The following is a 16,095-nucleotide window of genomic DNA, read 5'->3' as shown; positions in this document are numbered from 1 at the left end:
AATGTAATAACAACAACAATGTCTGCAGAGATTATTTACAACAAATTTTATTGTGCTTTAAACACTGGTGGCTGCATGGGATATGCTGAAGGCAATGTTTTATATACTGTGTTACCATGCCAGGGTACTTCACTCAAGGTTTTCTCATTTCTGGACTGAGCTTCTGACAACAGGAAGTGTCTAAAAATTACAAGACTGTTACTGGAGTGGTAAGTATTGCAACTCTTGATTTAGCCCTTGTGAAGACAGGGTATTTAGTTACAAAATCCACTCCAATTCTTTTTTCAGCAGCTGCTTTGCATCTTAATCTTAAGGACATTTAGAGCTTTCAGGGCTTTAAATGGTGTGAGTGTTTCACCCTTCCACCTTAATATGTAGGTATCGTTATTCCTTAAGGAATTGTAGCACTGCAAAATCCCTTCATAAATGTTTGACAAAGTCTACAATGTTGTCCAGTATTTCTATACTGCTGGGGAATGATAAAAAGCCAATGTTGAAGAAGTTCAACACTCCATGAAACCCGTTTTCAGCATGGAACCAGCTGAATTTCACACCGTTGTCTTCCAGTCGCTTCTTGTACAAGAGAGAGTCATCTCGAAATACCTCATATTCGCAACTCACAATTAAAGTCTCCGGGAGCTCTCGGGTGACAGAATCTTCGGCAAAAAGTGAAGAGAAACTGAGTTGAAGTATCTCTGACACTTGTTTGTACACATCAGGCTTATAAGGAGTGTGTGGTACACGTTTACACCCTCGACGCTTAAATTTCTCAGGAAAATTATCTGGATTCATCCACTTCCCGTATTTGAGCCTCATTTCATCTGGCACATGAGATCCCTTCAAGAGATCATGACTCAGAGAAGTGTCCTTTAGAAAATACTTCAGACCAAAAAGAATAAGATTCTCCTGGAACAAGAGAGGCATCCTGCCATCCTGTTGATAAGAAGGTAGGTTGAAGTCCATACTTTGGAAGCCACCATAGATCAGCACTTGAGCCCGTAGCTTTGGCAGGTCTGATCTCTCCACCAGATTTTGGGCCACAACGCTAGCAATATTGCCCCCCGTACTGTCCCCACCAATGATGATCTGAGAAGGATCCACCCCGTAGAGCTCTGCATTTTACATGAAGTGCACAGTCGCAGCGAAGCAATCCTTCCACTGCACGGGGTAGGAGTGCTCCGGAGACAGGCGATAGCTGGAGAGGCAGAATTCAGAAGCAAAGTGTTAACTTTCTAGAATCCAAGAAAACACAGTCCTGAAGAGGGGGAGAGAGGGTGAAGCACCCTGTGTCTCCTTCCCTTCTTCAGGGATGGCTTTTCACTGAAATTGCACTTGATCAAACTCAGCCTTTTTCTCAGAGAGAGAGAGAGAGAGAGAGAGAGAGAGAGAGAGAGAGAGAGAGAGAGAGAGAGAGAGAGATGGTGGCAGAAATTCAGCCAGAGCAATCTGAATTCAATCTAAATGCAGTTGGATGCTTTCAATCTGAAATTCTGAATAACTTTCAATCTTTAAAAACAACACAAAATTCAAATTGGCCTGGTTCAGACAACACGCAAAACCATGTTGCTTAACCATTTTGTGGTTAAGCAGCATGGTTTAGTGTATTGTCTGAACCAGGCCATTGAAATATGTAGTGTTAATTTTGGATCCAAGGACTGGGTGCCTTGGTCAGTGTATGTGTGTAAGTGTGAACATAGTTCCTTACCAGTGTTTTGTGATAGCAGGCTGTTTCCTCTCCCAGATTGGTAGAGAAGAAATCTCTTCTTGCCATCATTGGGTGAAGCCTCTTCACTTCCCCATGACCTGACGTTCCTTTCTGGCTTCTCTCACAATGCACATTTTGTTTCCATTATGCAATTACTTTACACATAGCTAATCTAACCTTGTTTTCCGTTTGGTACCAGTCTTACTACAGTGTCACTCCAGGACTTCAATGGGAGAAGTTGCAATGTTTTCCTTACCTTATGGACTGACAGAATTTCTGTCACTGAGGCTTGGTTCCCTTCATTGCATCTCATAGACATAGTACAGCTATGGATTTTTTAAAGAAAAATCTCACCCATGTCTCCCTCTTTTCCCCCTCTCCTAATCCAGTCTAACTCAGGAGGCTGAGCTTTCTCCTTCTCTGTATGTAAAGAGGACCTATTAGGCTGTTCTGCCAAACTGCAAGGGAATGAAGGGTCTAATCTAGCAGTATTTCTTCCACAGCCTGAGAGAGGGTTGCTGGGGAGGTATTGAAGACAACCCTGATTTCCAAAACTGGAGGGAATTCTGAGGAAATGCCAACTCTGTGAGAAAGTGGGTCTGTTGTAAACATAAGAATATAAAAAGAAGGTCCATCCAGTCCCGCATTTTGTTCCCATAGTAACCAACCAGCTGTCAACCATGAATCCACAAGTGCAATAGCACCCACTATGTTTCCCAGCAACTGGTGTATATAGGTTTACATATAGGCTGGAAGGAATGTGTGCATGAAGAACTTGATCAGGAGGGCTTTAAACTGAATCTTACAGGGGTGGGAGATGTAAACTTCAAGGCAACAATAGGTGATGCCCAGAGTATGGGAAACAAAAAGAATGATCTTGAACTCTTAATACGTGAAGGCAAATATGACTTGATAGGTATAACTGAAACTTGGTGGGATGACTCCCATGACTGGAATATAGCAATTGAAGGGTATAAGTTGTTCAAAAAGAAGAAGAAACAGAAAGGGAGGCAAAGTTGCACTATATGTTAGATATACCTATCCATGCACAGAAATTCAGGCGGATGAGACTGGGAGCCCCATCTGGATTAAAATTAATGGGGCAAGGAATAAAAAGAACATGATAATCAGAGTCTACTACAGACAACCCAATCAAGGCGAAGACGAGGATGAAACTTTTGAGAAACAAGTTGCCAGTGTTTCAAGGAAGTCAGATGTAGAAGTTATGGGGGACTTCAATTACCCCGATATTTGTTGGGTGACAAATACTGCCAAAAGCGGCCCTAACAAGAAATTCCTGACATATGTGGATAATAACTTTCTTCTACAGAAAGTGGAGGAAGGAACTAGAGGATCAGCAATCCTTGACTTGATATTGACCAATAGGGATGACTTGATAAAGTGGCAGTTAATTCTTGATTTTAAAGGAAGCAAAAGCTGAGAGTAGCCATACACATACTCTGGATTTTAGGAAAGCTGATTTTAATAAACTCAGAACTATGATAAGTAAGGTCCCATGGCAAGTGAGCCTAATGAGAAAAGGAGTGCAGGATGGGTGGCAGTGTTTAAAAAAGGAAATTTTAAAGGCACAGCTACAAACAATTCCAACAAGGAGAAAAGATAGAAGACAACAGAGGAAACCAATGTGGCTCCACAAAAAGCTTAGAGATGACCTGAAAACAAAAAAAGGATACATATGGGAAGTGGAAGGAAGGCCAGGCTACAAAAGAAGAGTACAGACAGGTTGTACAGAAGTGCCGAAATGGCGTCAGGAAGGCTACAGCTGAGAATGAGCTGAGATTAGCGAGGGATGCTAAAAGCAATAAAAAGGCTTTCTTCAGATACGTGAGTAGTAAAGGACAGGGGAAAGAAATGGTGGTTCAACTGCTTAAAAAGGGTGGCAAATAGCTAATACCCTGGAAGACAGAAACAAACTTCAAAGTGATCTTGATAGGCTGGAGTGCTGGGCTGAGAACAACAGAATGAAATTTAATAGGGATAAATGCCAAGTTCTACGTCTAGGAAAAAGAAACCAAATGAACAGTTACAAGATGGGGGATACTTGTCTCAGTAATACTACAAAAGAGAAGGATCTTGGAATTGTTGTAGATTACAAGCTGAATAGGAGCCAACGGTGTGATATGGCTGCAAAAAATGCAAATGTTATTTTGGGCTGTAATTTGAAGTGTACGTTTCAAATTGCGCGAGGTACTGGTTCCCCTCTATTCAGCCATGGTTAGGCCTTGTCGAGTGTTGCATTCTGTTCTGGGCACCACACTTCAAGGATGCAGACAAGCTGGAGCGTGTTCAGAGGAGGGCAACCAGGATGATCAGGGGTCTGGAAACAAAGCCCTACGAGGAGAGACTGAAAGAACTGCGCATGTTTAGCCTGGAGAAGAGAAGATTGAGGGGAGACATGATACCACTCTTCAAATACTTAAAAGTTTGTCACACAGAGGAGTGCCAGGATCTTTTCTCAATCATCCAAGAGTGCAGGACAAGGAATAACGGACTCAAGTTACAGGAAACCAGATTCCAGCTGGACATCAGAAAAAACTTCCTGACTGTTAGAGCAGTACGACAATGGAACCATTTACCTGGGGAGGTTGTGGGCTCTCCCACAAAGGAGGCATTCAAGAGGCAGCTGGACAACCCTCTGTCAGGGATTTTTTGGGGTGGATTCCTGCATTGAGCAGGGGGTTGGACTCGATGGCCTTATAGGCCCCTTCCAACTCTACTATTCTATGATGCTATGATTCTATTATTATCTCTGCTACTGGCGTTAGCCATCAGGACTAGTAGCCATTTGTAGCCTTCTCCTATACAAATTTATCTAACTGCCTTTTAAAGCCATCCAAATTGATGGTCATTACTATATAGTGTGGTAGGGAATTTCATAGTCAATTTGTATCTACAGATCTATCTGTGTGTGGTCTACAGTAGATCTGTATATCAGGTTTTCTGACTTCTAATTGGTTTACAGATATCAACCAGAATGGATTTGTGAGTTGAAGGACTATGAGCTCATTCCGGGCACTTGTTGGGTTGGGGTGATCATGGGCTGAGCATGTGCTCAGAGGGCACGCTGGGCCTATTATTCACCCACTGAGGCAGTTTGTGGACCTTAGTCCACAAGAAAACGAATAGACAGTTGAAGTCTGCCCATCCATGGGCTCAGGCAGGGCTAGGGATGTTGTTTGGGTCTTGGGGTGAGATTCCCCTCCCCATGGAGCCCTATAGACTGGATGATGCCAGTTTTTGGACCCCCATCAGTGAGGTCCCAGGTAGAGCCCTGCCATCATAGCATCCCAAGCTGAAAGGCCGGATGCAGCCCCTCATGGCACTGCCTTGGTTGGGAAGCCCTGCTTCAGCCCACTCAGCCGTTCACTGTTCCTTCGCTTTCTCCACATGGGGAAGATGAGGAAAGGGCAAAGCAACTAGGCCATGGCTGGGTGTCTCCCCCACTCCTTCTCCCTGCTGAGGGATGGGGCTAAGGAGAGGGGATTGGGAGGGGGCTTGCATGAGACCCTGGGAACTTGGAGGGCTGGTTGGCAGGTGATTTGTTTAGATGGGCCAGAGGTTCCGCATCCTTGTGCTAGACATTGGCCTAAGAACCAATTTAGCTATGAAGGTCAGACTTTGGCCCGACTTTGGCCAGCCTTTCAGCCTAACCTAATCCTAGTTGTGCGGAGAATAGTGGTCTTTCAGGAAAGTATCACTCCTCCTCTGAAAATTCATCTGCTCTGAAAAACAGGGAATGGGAGATCGCATCAGGAGTAGGGCTTTGCATACATGCTTGACCAAACGTGCTGGTTCCAGGTTTGGTCAAGCTTGTATGCCTCCATCCAGCAATTATGTGTACAGGATGCAACAGAAGCAGGCTGTGCACAGCACTGATAGTCCTGCACTCAGGTTATGTGGTATAAAATGTACAATTTGCACATGCTCCTTGGAGGAGGGGAGCAGCAGCGTGGGTAGTCTCCCCACTGACATGTGAAAGGAAGCTAGAGTTTGGAAGTAATGAGTAAAACACTGGCAGCGATTTTTGGACACTCTTCTCTGTTGGGCGGTATAGAAATGCAATAAATACTACTATTACTACTACTATTACTACTACTATTACTACTACTACTACTAATCATAATCAAGAGGTATTGCAAGAAGCTTATGCAAGAAATCCCACGTTTTTTATGCAATCCTTGATTCAAATCACTTACCCAACAGACACAAGGACTGAATCACTCTCCTTGGCAATTTTGCTGCAAACATCTTCATACGAAGCTAGTAATAATATTAAGAATTCAATGGCATCCATAATAACATTCAACTATTTAAAATCTTGCTTCATCACCCCTACCATCACATCACATGTATGCTGTTTTAAAAGTTGCTCTCTCTTCCAGTATTGCAGTCTAAAGGGCCTCAGGAAATTTAAAACATAGAAGAATTCAATATGTTTCAATCCTGCCCCTGCCTCCCACAACAATCTGCTGGTTTTTGAAAAAACTGAAACTGAACATTTAATGAAAAAGCACGGGAATTATGCCTTTATTTCACAATGCATAAATAATATAGAATTTTAAGTGAATAGTCAAATGGTTTTTAAGGGCTGGTTGTAAAAAGGAATGCTCTCTTGAGTGCAAGATTTTTCTTTCACAAATAAACAAATTGCCAGTGTTTCAAGGAAGTGTGATGTAGTAGTGATGGGGGACTTCAAATACCCTGATATCTGTTGGGAGACCAATACTGCCAAAAGTGGCCCTTCCAAGAAATTCCTGACATGTGTGGGTGATAACTTTCTCCTACAGAAAGTGGAGGAAGGAACTAGAGGATCGGCAATCCTTGACTTGATATTGACCAATAGGGATGACTTAGTGGATAAAGTGGCAGTTACGGGAACTCTGGGGGAAAGTGACCACGTCATACTTGAATTCTTGATTATGAAGGAGACAAAAGTTGAGTGTAGCCATACACGTACTCTGGATTTTAGCAAAACTGATTTTAATAAACTCAGAACTATGATAAGTAAGTTTTCTTACAAAGAAAACATTTCCTGTTTTCTTTGTAATCACAACAATTGGGGAAACCCACTCAGAAGAATCAATAGCTTCAATGATGTCATTCTGTGCTAATTTTTTTATTTCCTGTGATACAGCGTCTCTCACAGCAAATGGTAACCGGCATAGTTTCTGTTGTATTGGCCTCACATTGTGTTTAATTTTAACTTTGTGAATGAAGCCCTTTCCACAGCCAAAGTCTTCCTCAGTTTTGTGAGCTATTATGGTTGCAAGCGAAGTATGAACTGTGGTAGTGTCAGGTGATATTGAGGTGATAGTCCCATTAAGTACTTGCATGCGTAGTGCAACAAAAAGATCTCTGCCCAGGATGGGTGTTCCCTCTGGTACAACGTAGAACTCAGCTACCACACAATTTGTCTCAAATTCTACTTTTGTTGATACACAACCCAGAACTGAAATTGGATTCCTTGAGTAACTTATAAGACGCAATTTAGGTGCTGTAAGTGGTGAGCTACTGAAGTATTGCATATAAATAGCCTTGGGCAGAATGGAGACTGCAGAGCCTGTATCTAACATCAACTCAATGTCCTGGGAATTCTGTACTGTAGGGACAGACACTCTAACAATACATGTAATTCTATCCACTGTATAGCTTCAGCAAGGTCTTGCAGACTTAAAACAGTAACTTCTGGTACAGCAACTTCACTTATAGACTATTGAGACTGGGCACTCCGGCATACTCTGGCAAAATGTCCTTTCCTTTTGCACTGTCTGCACTGAGCCTCCCTTGCAGGGAGCAAGGGAGCACCAGGTGCAAACCCTCAAGGCCCACTCCATGATGGAGTGGCTTCCTGGTGATAGAGATGGAAGATCTATGAATCACAGCAACTCCCCCACCCCATCCCTCCAATCTATGTTGGTGCTGCACTGAGTACCCAGATGGGCAGAGCTGAGTCAGATCAACCCCACCCAGCTCACCCACCCAAGTCTCAGTAATGTACGCCAGGTCAGCCCTCTCATTCAGGATTAAATCATGAATAACAGACGTCTTATTGCGGACTGACCTGGCATTAAAGAGTAGCACCACAAGGAAGGAGGGCTCAGTGGATGAGCTACCAGGTACATGAGAGCTAGAGGAGGAGGGTAGAAGGGGAACAGTGTGAAGACACTTGAAACCCGTTCTATGCTGATGTTGCAACACCTTCCTCCTGCCATATCTCCTTCTGCCCAAATCACTGGAATAGAGGTTTCCCCTCCATAGAATCATAGAATAGCAGAGTTGGAAGGGGCCTACAAGGCCATCGAGTCCAACCCCCTGCTCAATGCAGGAATCCACCCTAAAGCATCCCTGACAGATGGTTGTCCAGCTGCCTCTTGAATGCCTCTAGTGTGGGAGAGCCCACAACCTCCCTAGGTAGCTGATTCCACTGTCGCACTGCTCTAACAGTCAGGAAGTTTTTCCTGATGTCCATGTGTCCCTGCATCACGGCTTCCCAAGAACATCTTTACCTACACCTAGTGTGACCATATTTTGGAAACCAAAAAGGAGGACAAAATGGCCACCCTCAGGAGGCGTGGCCGCCCCAACATGCCCACCCCCAAGGCGGAGCCAATTCAACATGCCCGGCCCCCAAGGGGGTGTGGCCTTGGTCACATTTATTTATTTATTTATTTATTTATTACATTTTTATACTGTCCAATAGCCAAAGCTCTCTGGGTGGTTCACAAAAAGTAAATGATAGCAACCACTGAGTGCCAAAGGCACACAACTACTATAATAATATACTAAATACTAAAAAAAGAATTAACACTTATATAAAACCATTTCTTTATTTTTATAACATAATAAACAACCACAACAGTCATAGAACACATTAGAATAGTGGTTCCCAATCTATTACTGTCGTGAAATGCAGGGAAAAGGGACAGAACTACAACAACACTTCCCTTAACATAGATTTCTACTTTGAAAAACTGTATAACTTCTTGTCCAAGGCAAAAATAATCTGGACATACTGTAATTCTTAATTTTAAAGTTCAGTTGTATTGAACACCAAAGAATCCACATTAAGTGTATGTTCAACACAATAAAATAAAACCACCTTCAAAGCAGTTAGCTACAATTCACAGGCAAGTCCCTTTTAAATGCAATCTCAAACACGTCACTTATTTCAGCTCACCCTAACAACAACCCTGCCACTACACAGTATAGCATAAGTATATGGATTTAAAGCATCCATTTTTCAGAAGCAGGTAAGATTCAAGACTCAAGTACATTTTACACAACTGTTTCCTTGTCTGGACAGCTATGTAGAAACAGTGAGTATCAATGAAGATGCATGGCAGTTGTTAGATATCAAGATGTATATCACATGAAAACACTTTCAGACAACATCTAAAATTACTGGCAAGAAAGTGCTAAGGTTTAGAATATGTCTAAAGTCATGAACGGCCACCTTTGTAACTTTGATCTGGCATTTGCTATGCACTGCATAGCTACTGGGTTTAAACGCCCAGAGCAGTTTGCATTAAAGATAATGGTTTTCGCAGGTTCAATGCTAATCTATTATTAGCATCTATGCCAAGTTCTACATTTAGGAAATAGAAACCAAAGGCACAGTTACAAAATGGGGGATACTTGGCTCAGCAATACTACAAACGAGAAGGATCTTGGAATTGTTGTAGATCGCAAGCTGAATATGATTGAGGAGAGACATGAGAGCACTCTTCAAATACTTAAAAGGTTGTCACCAGAGGAGGGCCAGGATCTCTTCTCGATCCTCCCAGAGCGCAGGACACGGAATAACGGGCTCAAGTTAAAGGAAGCCAGATTCCATCTGGACATCAGGAAGAACTTCCTGACTGTTAGAGCAGTATGACAATGGAATCAGTTGCCTGGTGAGGTTGTGGCCTCTCCCACACTAGAGGCCTTCAAGAGGCAGATGGTCAACCATCTGTCAGGGATGCTTTAGGGTGGATTCCTGCATTGAGCAAGTGGTTGGACTCGATGGCCTTGTAGGCCCCTTCCAAATCTGCTTTTCTATGATTCTATGATCTCCATGGCACAAGGAATTATATTGGGGTGTGGAAAAGTAAAGGATAACCGGCATTATTAATATCATATTATCAGCATCACCAAGAGAAGGAGGAGAATTATTAATATTAGGATCACCATCCATTATCATCATCACCAAGAGAAGGAGAAGCATTATTAATATTACCAACACCATCCATTATCATCATCACCAAGAGAAGGAGAAGCATTATTAATATTAGAATCACCATCCATTATCATCATCACCAAGAGAAGGAGGAGAATTATTAATATTAGGATCACCATCCATTATCATCATCACTAAGAGAAGGAGGAGAATTATTAATATTAGGATCACCATCCATTATCATCATCACCAAGAGAAGAAGAAGCATTATTAATATTACCAACACCATCCATTATTATCATCACCAAGAGAAGGAGAATCATTATTAATATTACCAACACCATCCATTATCATCATCGCCAAGAGAAGGAGAAGCATTATTAATATTACCAACACCATCCATTATCATCAAGGTTATTTTTTTCAGGGACGTCTTGAAAACTTACTTGCAAATAGCCAATTTTAAAGTGGCTGAAGCAATGAAGGTCCCCCCTCTCAAGCTCTAGCCTCCCCCCCGCGCCTTTCCCTAGCCCTACGTCCAAGCCTCTCCCCCCTCCTCCTTACCACCCCCATGCCAAGTTAAGGAGGATGGTGGCCTTGCCTCGGCCTACCTTTTCCCACATTGCAGCTGCCTCCTCTGTGCGCACCTCCTCCGTGTGGCTAAGCAACAGGATATATAAACACAGCTGGGACCGGGGGGAGCAGTTGGGAGGGAGCAGTGGAATGGTTTGGAGGGGGGAGCCCAGAGAGGAGGCTGGGTGGCTCGCCAGCGTGCATGCAGACCTCAGGTATGTCCCACAGGTCAGCTGGCAGGCAAGCAAGGAGTGGCTGGGAGAAAATGGGAGGAATGGCTGGAAGGGAGTGGGGAAGTGTGCCTGGAAGTTGGGGATTCCAATGGACCCCTGGTCAGCTTCGCACCCACCTATTCCAGACACATGCGGAGCGGCGGCACAAGCGGCGGCGGGTTGTCCTCCACCACCTCCATCTCGCCGCCTCCGCCTCGCTTGGCTTGTTCAGCCTGGGCCTCTGCTGCCGCCCTGTTCCCCGTGTCCTGGTGGCAGCACAAGCGGCGGCAGCGGCGGCAGCTCGTCCTCCACCACCTCTGCCTCGCCGCCTCCACGCCGCCTCCACCTCGCTTGTTCGGCCTGGCCTGGGACTTGGTCTGCTGCCACCTTGTTCCGCAGCCGTGTCTTGGCGGTGGCGGGCTGGCGGCACAAGCGGAGGCAGCAGCTTGTCCTCCACCACCGCGCCACCTCCGCCTCGCTTCTTCGGCCTGGGCCCTTGGTCTGCTGCCGATTGTTCCGCCGCCGCGTCTTGGCGGCGGCGGGCCGGCGGCAGAAGCGGCAGCAGGTTGGTGGCAGCAGCACAAGCGGCAGCAGGGTGGCAGCAGACCAAGGCCCAGGCCGGCGGCACTCACCCACTGCCTCTCCCTAGTCCTCTTCTGACCCGGTGCAGCGCGGGAATCACGTGAGTTCTCAGCTGCTGGCTGGGTCTCGCAAGAGTTCCCAGACCCAGCCAGCAGCCAACAACTCGTGCGATTCTTGCGAGATTCAAGATGGCCGCCGGCCGCCACCGCTGCAACCGAAAAAACAGCTGCAGGAAAGTAAGGGTGGCTGCACAGGACCACGATTTTCCCGGGCATTTGGGGGGATTTTGAAAGCTCCCCCCCGGATCCCGCTTGGGGGCGGGATTTCCGGCCATGTCCGGGCAAATCCGGGCATTTGGTCACCCTACCTACACCACCTATGCACTCACTCACCATTCAAACCCACACTCAGACATACAAACAACACAGTCACATTTCTCACTTATGGTAACCAGCCACTGGTCACAGATGGACATCAGGCTACTACCAACTAAGCGATAAAGTGCTTCCCCCTCCAATCTCCCTCCCTTAGTAACTGCTCATTCTACTACTACCTGATGTGTGGCCACACTCCTCCCCCTGGCTCTCACACAGGGGAGCCCCCTGCTTCAAGTACCACAGCCTCTCACTCTGGGCAGATGAAGCAGCTATAATAGGTGAAGCCCTGAACCTCTGCCTCTCACTCAGGGTGGGGAGGACACAAGAAGTAATTATATCATTTCCCATGAGATCCCTGCTCTCACTCAGGGAAACTCTTCTCACACAACCGAGGTAATGGTTAAAACAAGCAGCGACAGCCCAGGGAGGAGAGAGAAACAGAGAATCACCCTCACCTTCAAGGCATCGCAAAGGGGCAAACCAAAGGGGCGCATCCCCTTTAGTGTGGCCCCCTTTGGGACACCCTGACCGGGGCGGCCCACCACCTCGTGGCAGGGCAGTTCTAATGCTCTTCAAGCCTCAAGGTCTCAACAGGCTTGGAGACAGCACTCTTCTGCCAATTGGCTGGAGAGAACCTTGGCAGTTGGCTCCACTCTGCAATCAATGGAACTGGGAGGTGGGCGGGGCAGTTGCACAAGCAGCAGGCTGCTGTGGATGGTAGAGCAGTCCTCTCCCCCAGTTCTCTTCTCTCACCAGCCCTGAAGTCTTCCCAGCCTCGTGGCAGTGCTCTAACAGTCAGGAAGTTTTTCCTGATGTCCAGCTGGAATCTGGCTTCCTTTAACTTGAGCCCGTTATTCTGTGTCCTGCACTCTGGGAGGATCGAGAAGAGATCGTGGCCCTCCTCTGTGTGACAACCTTTCAAGTATTTGAAGAGTGCTATCATGTCTCCCCTCAATCTTCTCTTCTCCAGGCTAAACATGCCCAGTTCTTTCAGTCTCTCTTCATAGGGCTTTGTTGATAGAATGATACAGAATGATACCTTTCTGTTTTTGCATTACATGTAGATTGGCCCTTGGGGTTTATTAAAAGGCAACAGTTAATGAGGAGGCATAATAAAGCTGACCCATGAGATAGATCATGTTACCCTGATCCTGTAGTGTTGGCACTGGCTGCCAAACTCCTACTCCTAAACTTATAGACCTCGACATATCAAGAGATATCAGATCAGTGTGCAATAAAGTAAAATATTAAAAAAAATACAGTAAAAACAAAATCAGTAAAACAGTGATGAAATGCTGGCATGAAGAGAGTCTCCAGCAAACACTGAAAACAAAGCAGTGTAGATATATGACTGATTTCAGTTGGGAGGGCATGCCGTATTGCTCAGTTTGCTTCCAGGTCCTATTCACACGATGGGTAATAATTAGGGTGACCATATGAAAAGGAGGACAGGGCTCCTGTATCTTTAACAGTTAAAGGTGCAGGAGCTATACTAGAGTGACCAGATTTAAAAGAGGGCAGGGCACCTGCAGCTTTCACTGTTGTGATGAAGAGGGAATTTCACCAGGTTCTCCATATATACAAATGACACCTGCTGAAATGCCCTTTTCTACGCAACTGTTAAAGATACAGGCGCCCTGTCCTCCTTTTCATATGGTCATCCTAGTAATAATAACCTTTGAAGTCCTAAATAGCCTGGGCACCAGATATCTGAAGGATTGCTTCCTTCCATACCACCCTATGATCAAGTGAGGCCTGTCTCAGGGTGGAGACATAGTTAACGTTGATAAGAGATAGTTATCTAGGGTGACCATATTTTGGAAACCAAAAAAAAAAGGAGGGCAAATACCTTGCAAATGACTTCAGTGCCGAAGATGCACAGGCTTAGTATTGTTTGATTGAAATGAATGGGGTGCAAAGGTGCTTAGCTTGGCAGGTTCTTGCCTAAATCTTGGGAAATAAACATGATGTGGCCCACTCCATTTTATAGCTCAGGTGCATGCATGTCTTAATGGGTCTGCCAGAAACCCAGCTGCACCACTCCTTGCAGGCTCTCATTCTATAGCAACTGCTCTCAGCTGAACTTGATGACATCCCATCCTCCAACCTCATAGGTAATTTTCTGACCTTTCGTAGCCGGGCCTTGCAGGGAACAATAGGGATAGATGGAGCAGGCATACACAGCATGCATAGAGTGCTGATAGTGGCAAATCTAAAACAAGTATGTTGCTTTTCAACATCCAACTGCTGGTTTAAAAGACCAGGAGCTAAGTCTATCAATCCAAACTTCATAAAGCCAGGAAATTTGAAGCGAAGGCTGCCTGTGGTTCAACAATAACGTGTGCATCCCATTGGGCTCCTGCCCTTCATCACTTGCCACACATGTGATCGTCCCTTTGCCCAAGGCATGTTGTGGTTTGAAAGGAGTGGGCATTATGGTTGAAAAAATAATAATCTCTCAACTTTTGTATCTTCAGTTCAACCACAACTCACAAATCACCATAGGTTTTGCCACTGATGTACATCATATCAGGACCAAACTAGAGGAGACCTTGAAGATCTGTGATCAGATCCCCCTTCAGTTTTAAAATCTCTTCACTGGTTGCCAGTTCATTTCTGGGCGAAGTATAAAGTGTTGTTTATCACCTTTAAAGTCCTACATGGTTTGGATCCAGGCTACCAGCGAGATCACCTTCTCCCATACAACCCGCCCCGCACACTCAGGTCCTCTGGGAAAGATCTACTTCAGTCAGTCAAAGTTAGGCTGATGGGTATTACCCAGAGGACCTTCTCTTCTGCTGTTCCCAGACTGTGGAATGGCCTGCCAGAGAAGACTTGTCAACTTGACAGTCTGTTAGCATTCAAGAAAGTTATCAAGACTGATCTCTTCCAGCAGAGGAATTTTAGGATGTTTTTAAAATGTTTTTAGGATGTTTTTAAAATGTGCATGATGTTCTTTATTCAGTTTTATGTATTTTATATTTACTGTTGTTCCCTGCCTCAATCAAAATGGAGAGGCGGGTAAGAAATAAATTTTATTATTATTTTATTATTATTCTCCTTGAATTCATTATAAATAAAGCTATTGGAGGCTATTAATTCTACCTGTAGGATGGGAGGGGGATTTGGGATTCCTGCATTATATTCCTGATTTAAATTGCTCCTCCTATCTGACATTTGCCTACAAGAAAAAAACATAAGGATACCCTCCCATTGTTCCTAGCAGGCCAGCAGCAAGTGTGTCTGTGTGTGATTTAGGTAGCCTCCCTCCCACACCTCACCATCACTGCTTTTAAAATAAATGAATGTTGCACTTATATACCTAGTTTTCTTGAAGTCAGCCACACTGAACTCAATGGAACACAGTTCTGAGTAGTCATGTATATGATTGGTCTGTAAAAGTGGCATCTATGACAGGATATCCAAAAGTCCTATCCACATGTTAGTTATACGGAGAGCTAATGTATGAATAAGGGGAAATGGGAACATAGCATTGGCTGCATCCTGACATTGTATGTTCCCAACAGACTCTAATATGCATTAGGGGAAGGTTTAAAGGACAGCTGATCCTAGAGGCTCCTCAATCATGGCTTGTCTGGGAGCAACCCCAAATCCGAATCACAGATGTCCAGGCTGACACTCCCTTGTCTGTTAAATTGTGGTGCTTCAACAAAAAGGATAAAGAACCGATGCTGACCATGAAGGAACAGAACCATCTATTTTTGATCTCCTACATTAAGGGCTTAAATGTAGTCAAGTTTTAGGCAAAAAGTTAATAGTTTAGAGGTCAGTTGTTTAGAAAAGCCAGAAGGCCAGGGTTCTAGAGGAAAGGGTCAGTGCTACTGGAACTGGAGAACTGGTTGAGAAAGATGGCTTGGCTTGGCCCTGCAAGCGCTCCGTAATTTGTACACTCCCCCTCCCCCATGCCAATGGCAGGCTTAAAAGACCCATTGATGCAAGGGGAAAAGTGCAAATAGAGCCTTTAAGGCTGCCATTGATATGGGAAGTATGCAATTTATGGAGGCTCTCAAACTTCCCCCCTCAGGGAGGGGAAGCGCATGATTTCAGTATGTGGGCAGGTGGTGTCACGTCTTACCTGGAGGAGGATTCATCAGAAGAGGAAGAGGTGAGCCAGCACAGGGGCCCCCAGCTGGAGCCAGGCAGGGAGCTGGGGGCCCAGCCAACAGCATTCTCCTAGAACCATTAAAACAGCAGTCTGGACCCTCCAGTGCTGTTCATGGACTCCCCCAAATGCAGGAGGCAGAGCTGGAGATGATTCATCCCTCTGAACAGCATAGGCTCAGACACAACCAGCAGAGGCACAAGAAAAGGCCCCACCATGGGGTTTGCCTTAAAAGCAACATGCGGTCCTAATTAGCCAGCTGTGCTGATTAACGACCAGCAATAAATCAGCACAGCCAGAGCTAGATCTCTGCTGCAGTCAACCTCAGCTTGTTGTCTTGCTTC

General features: G+C 45.1%; 1 pseudogene; it reads right to left on the bottom strand.

The window, feature by feature from the left end:
• Positions 1–283: 283 nt before the first annotated feature.
• LOC134411578 (arylacetamide deacetylase-like 3) overlaps positions 284–16,095 on the bottom strand; it is a 77,782-nt pseudogene continuing 61,970 nt past the window's right edge.

Source organism: Elgaria multicarinata, chromosome 20, assembly GCF_023053635.1.
Source record: "Elgaria multicarinata webbii isolate HBS135686 ecotype San Diego chromosome 20, rElgMul1.1.pri, whole genome shotgun sequence".
Taxonomy (NCBI): domain Eukaryota; kingdom Metazoa; phylum Chordata; class Lepidosauria; order Squamata; family Anguidae; genus Elgaria; species Elgaria multicarinata.
The sequence above is the reverse complement of the archived record's forward strand: the minus strand, read 5'-3'. Positions and strand labels throughout refer to the sequence as shown.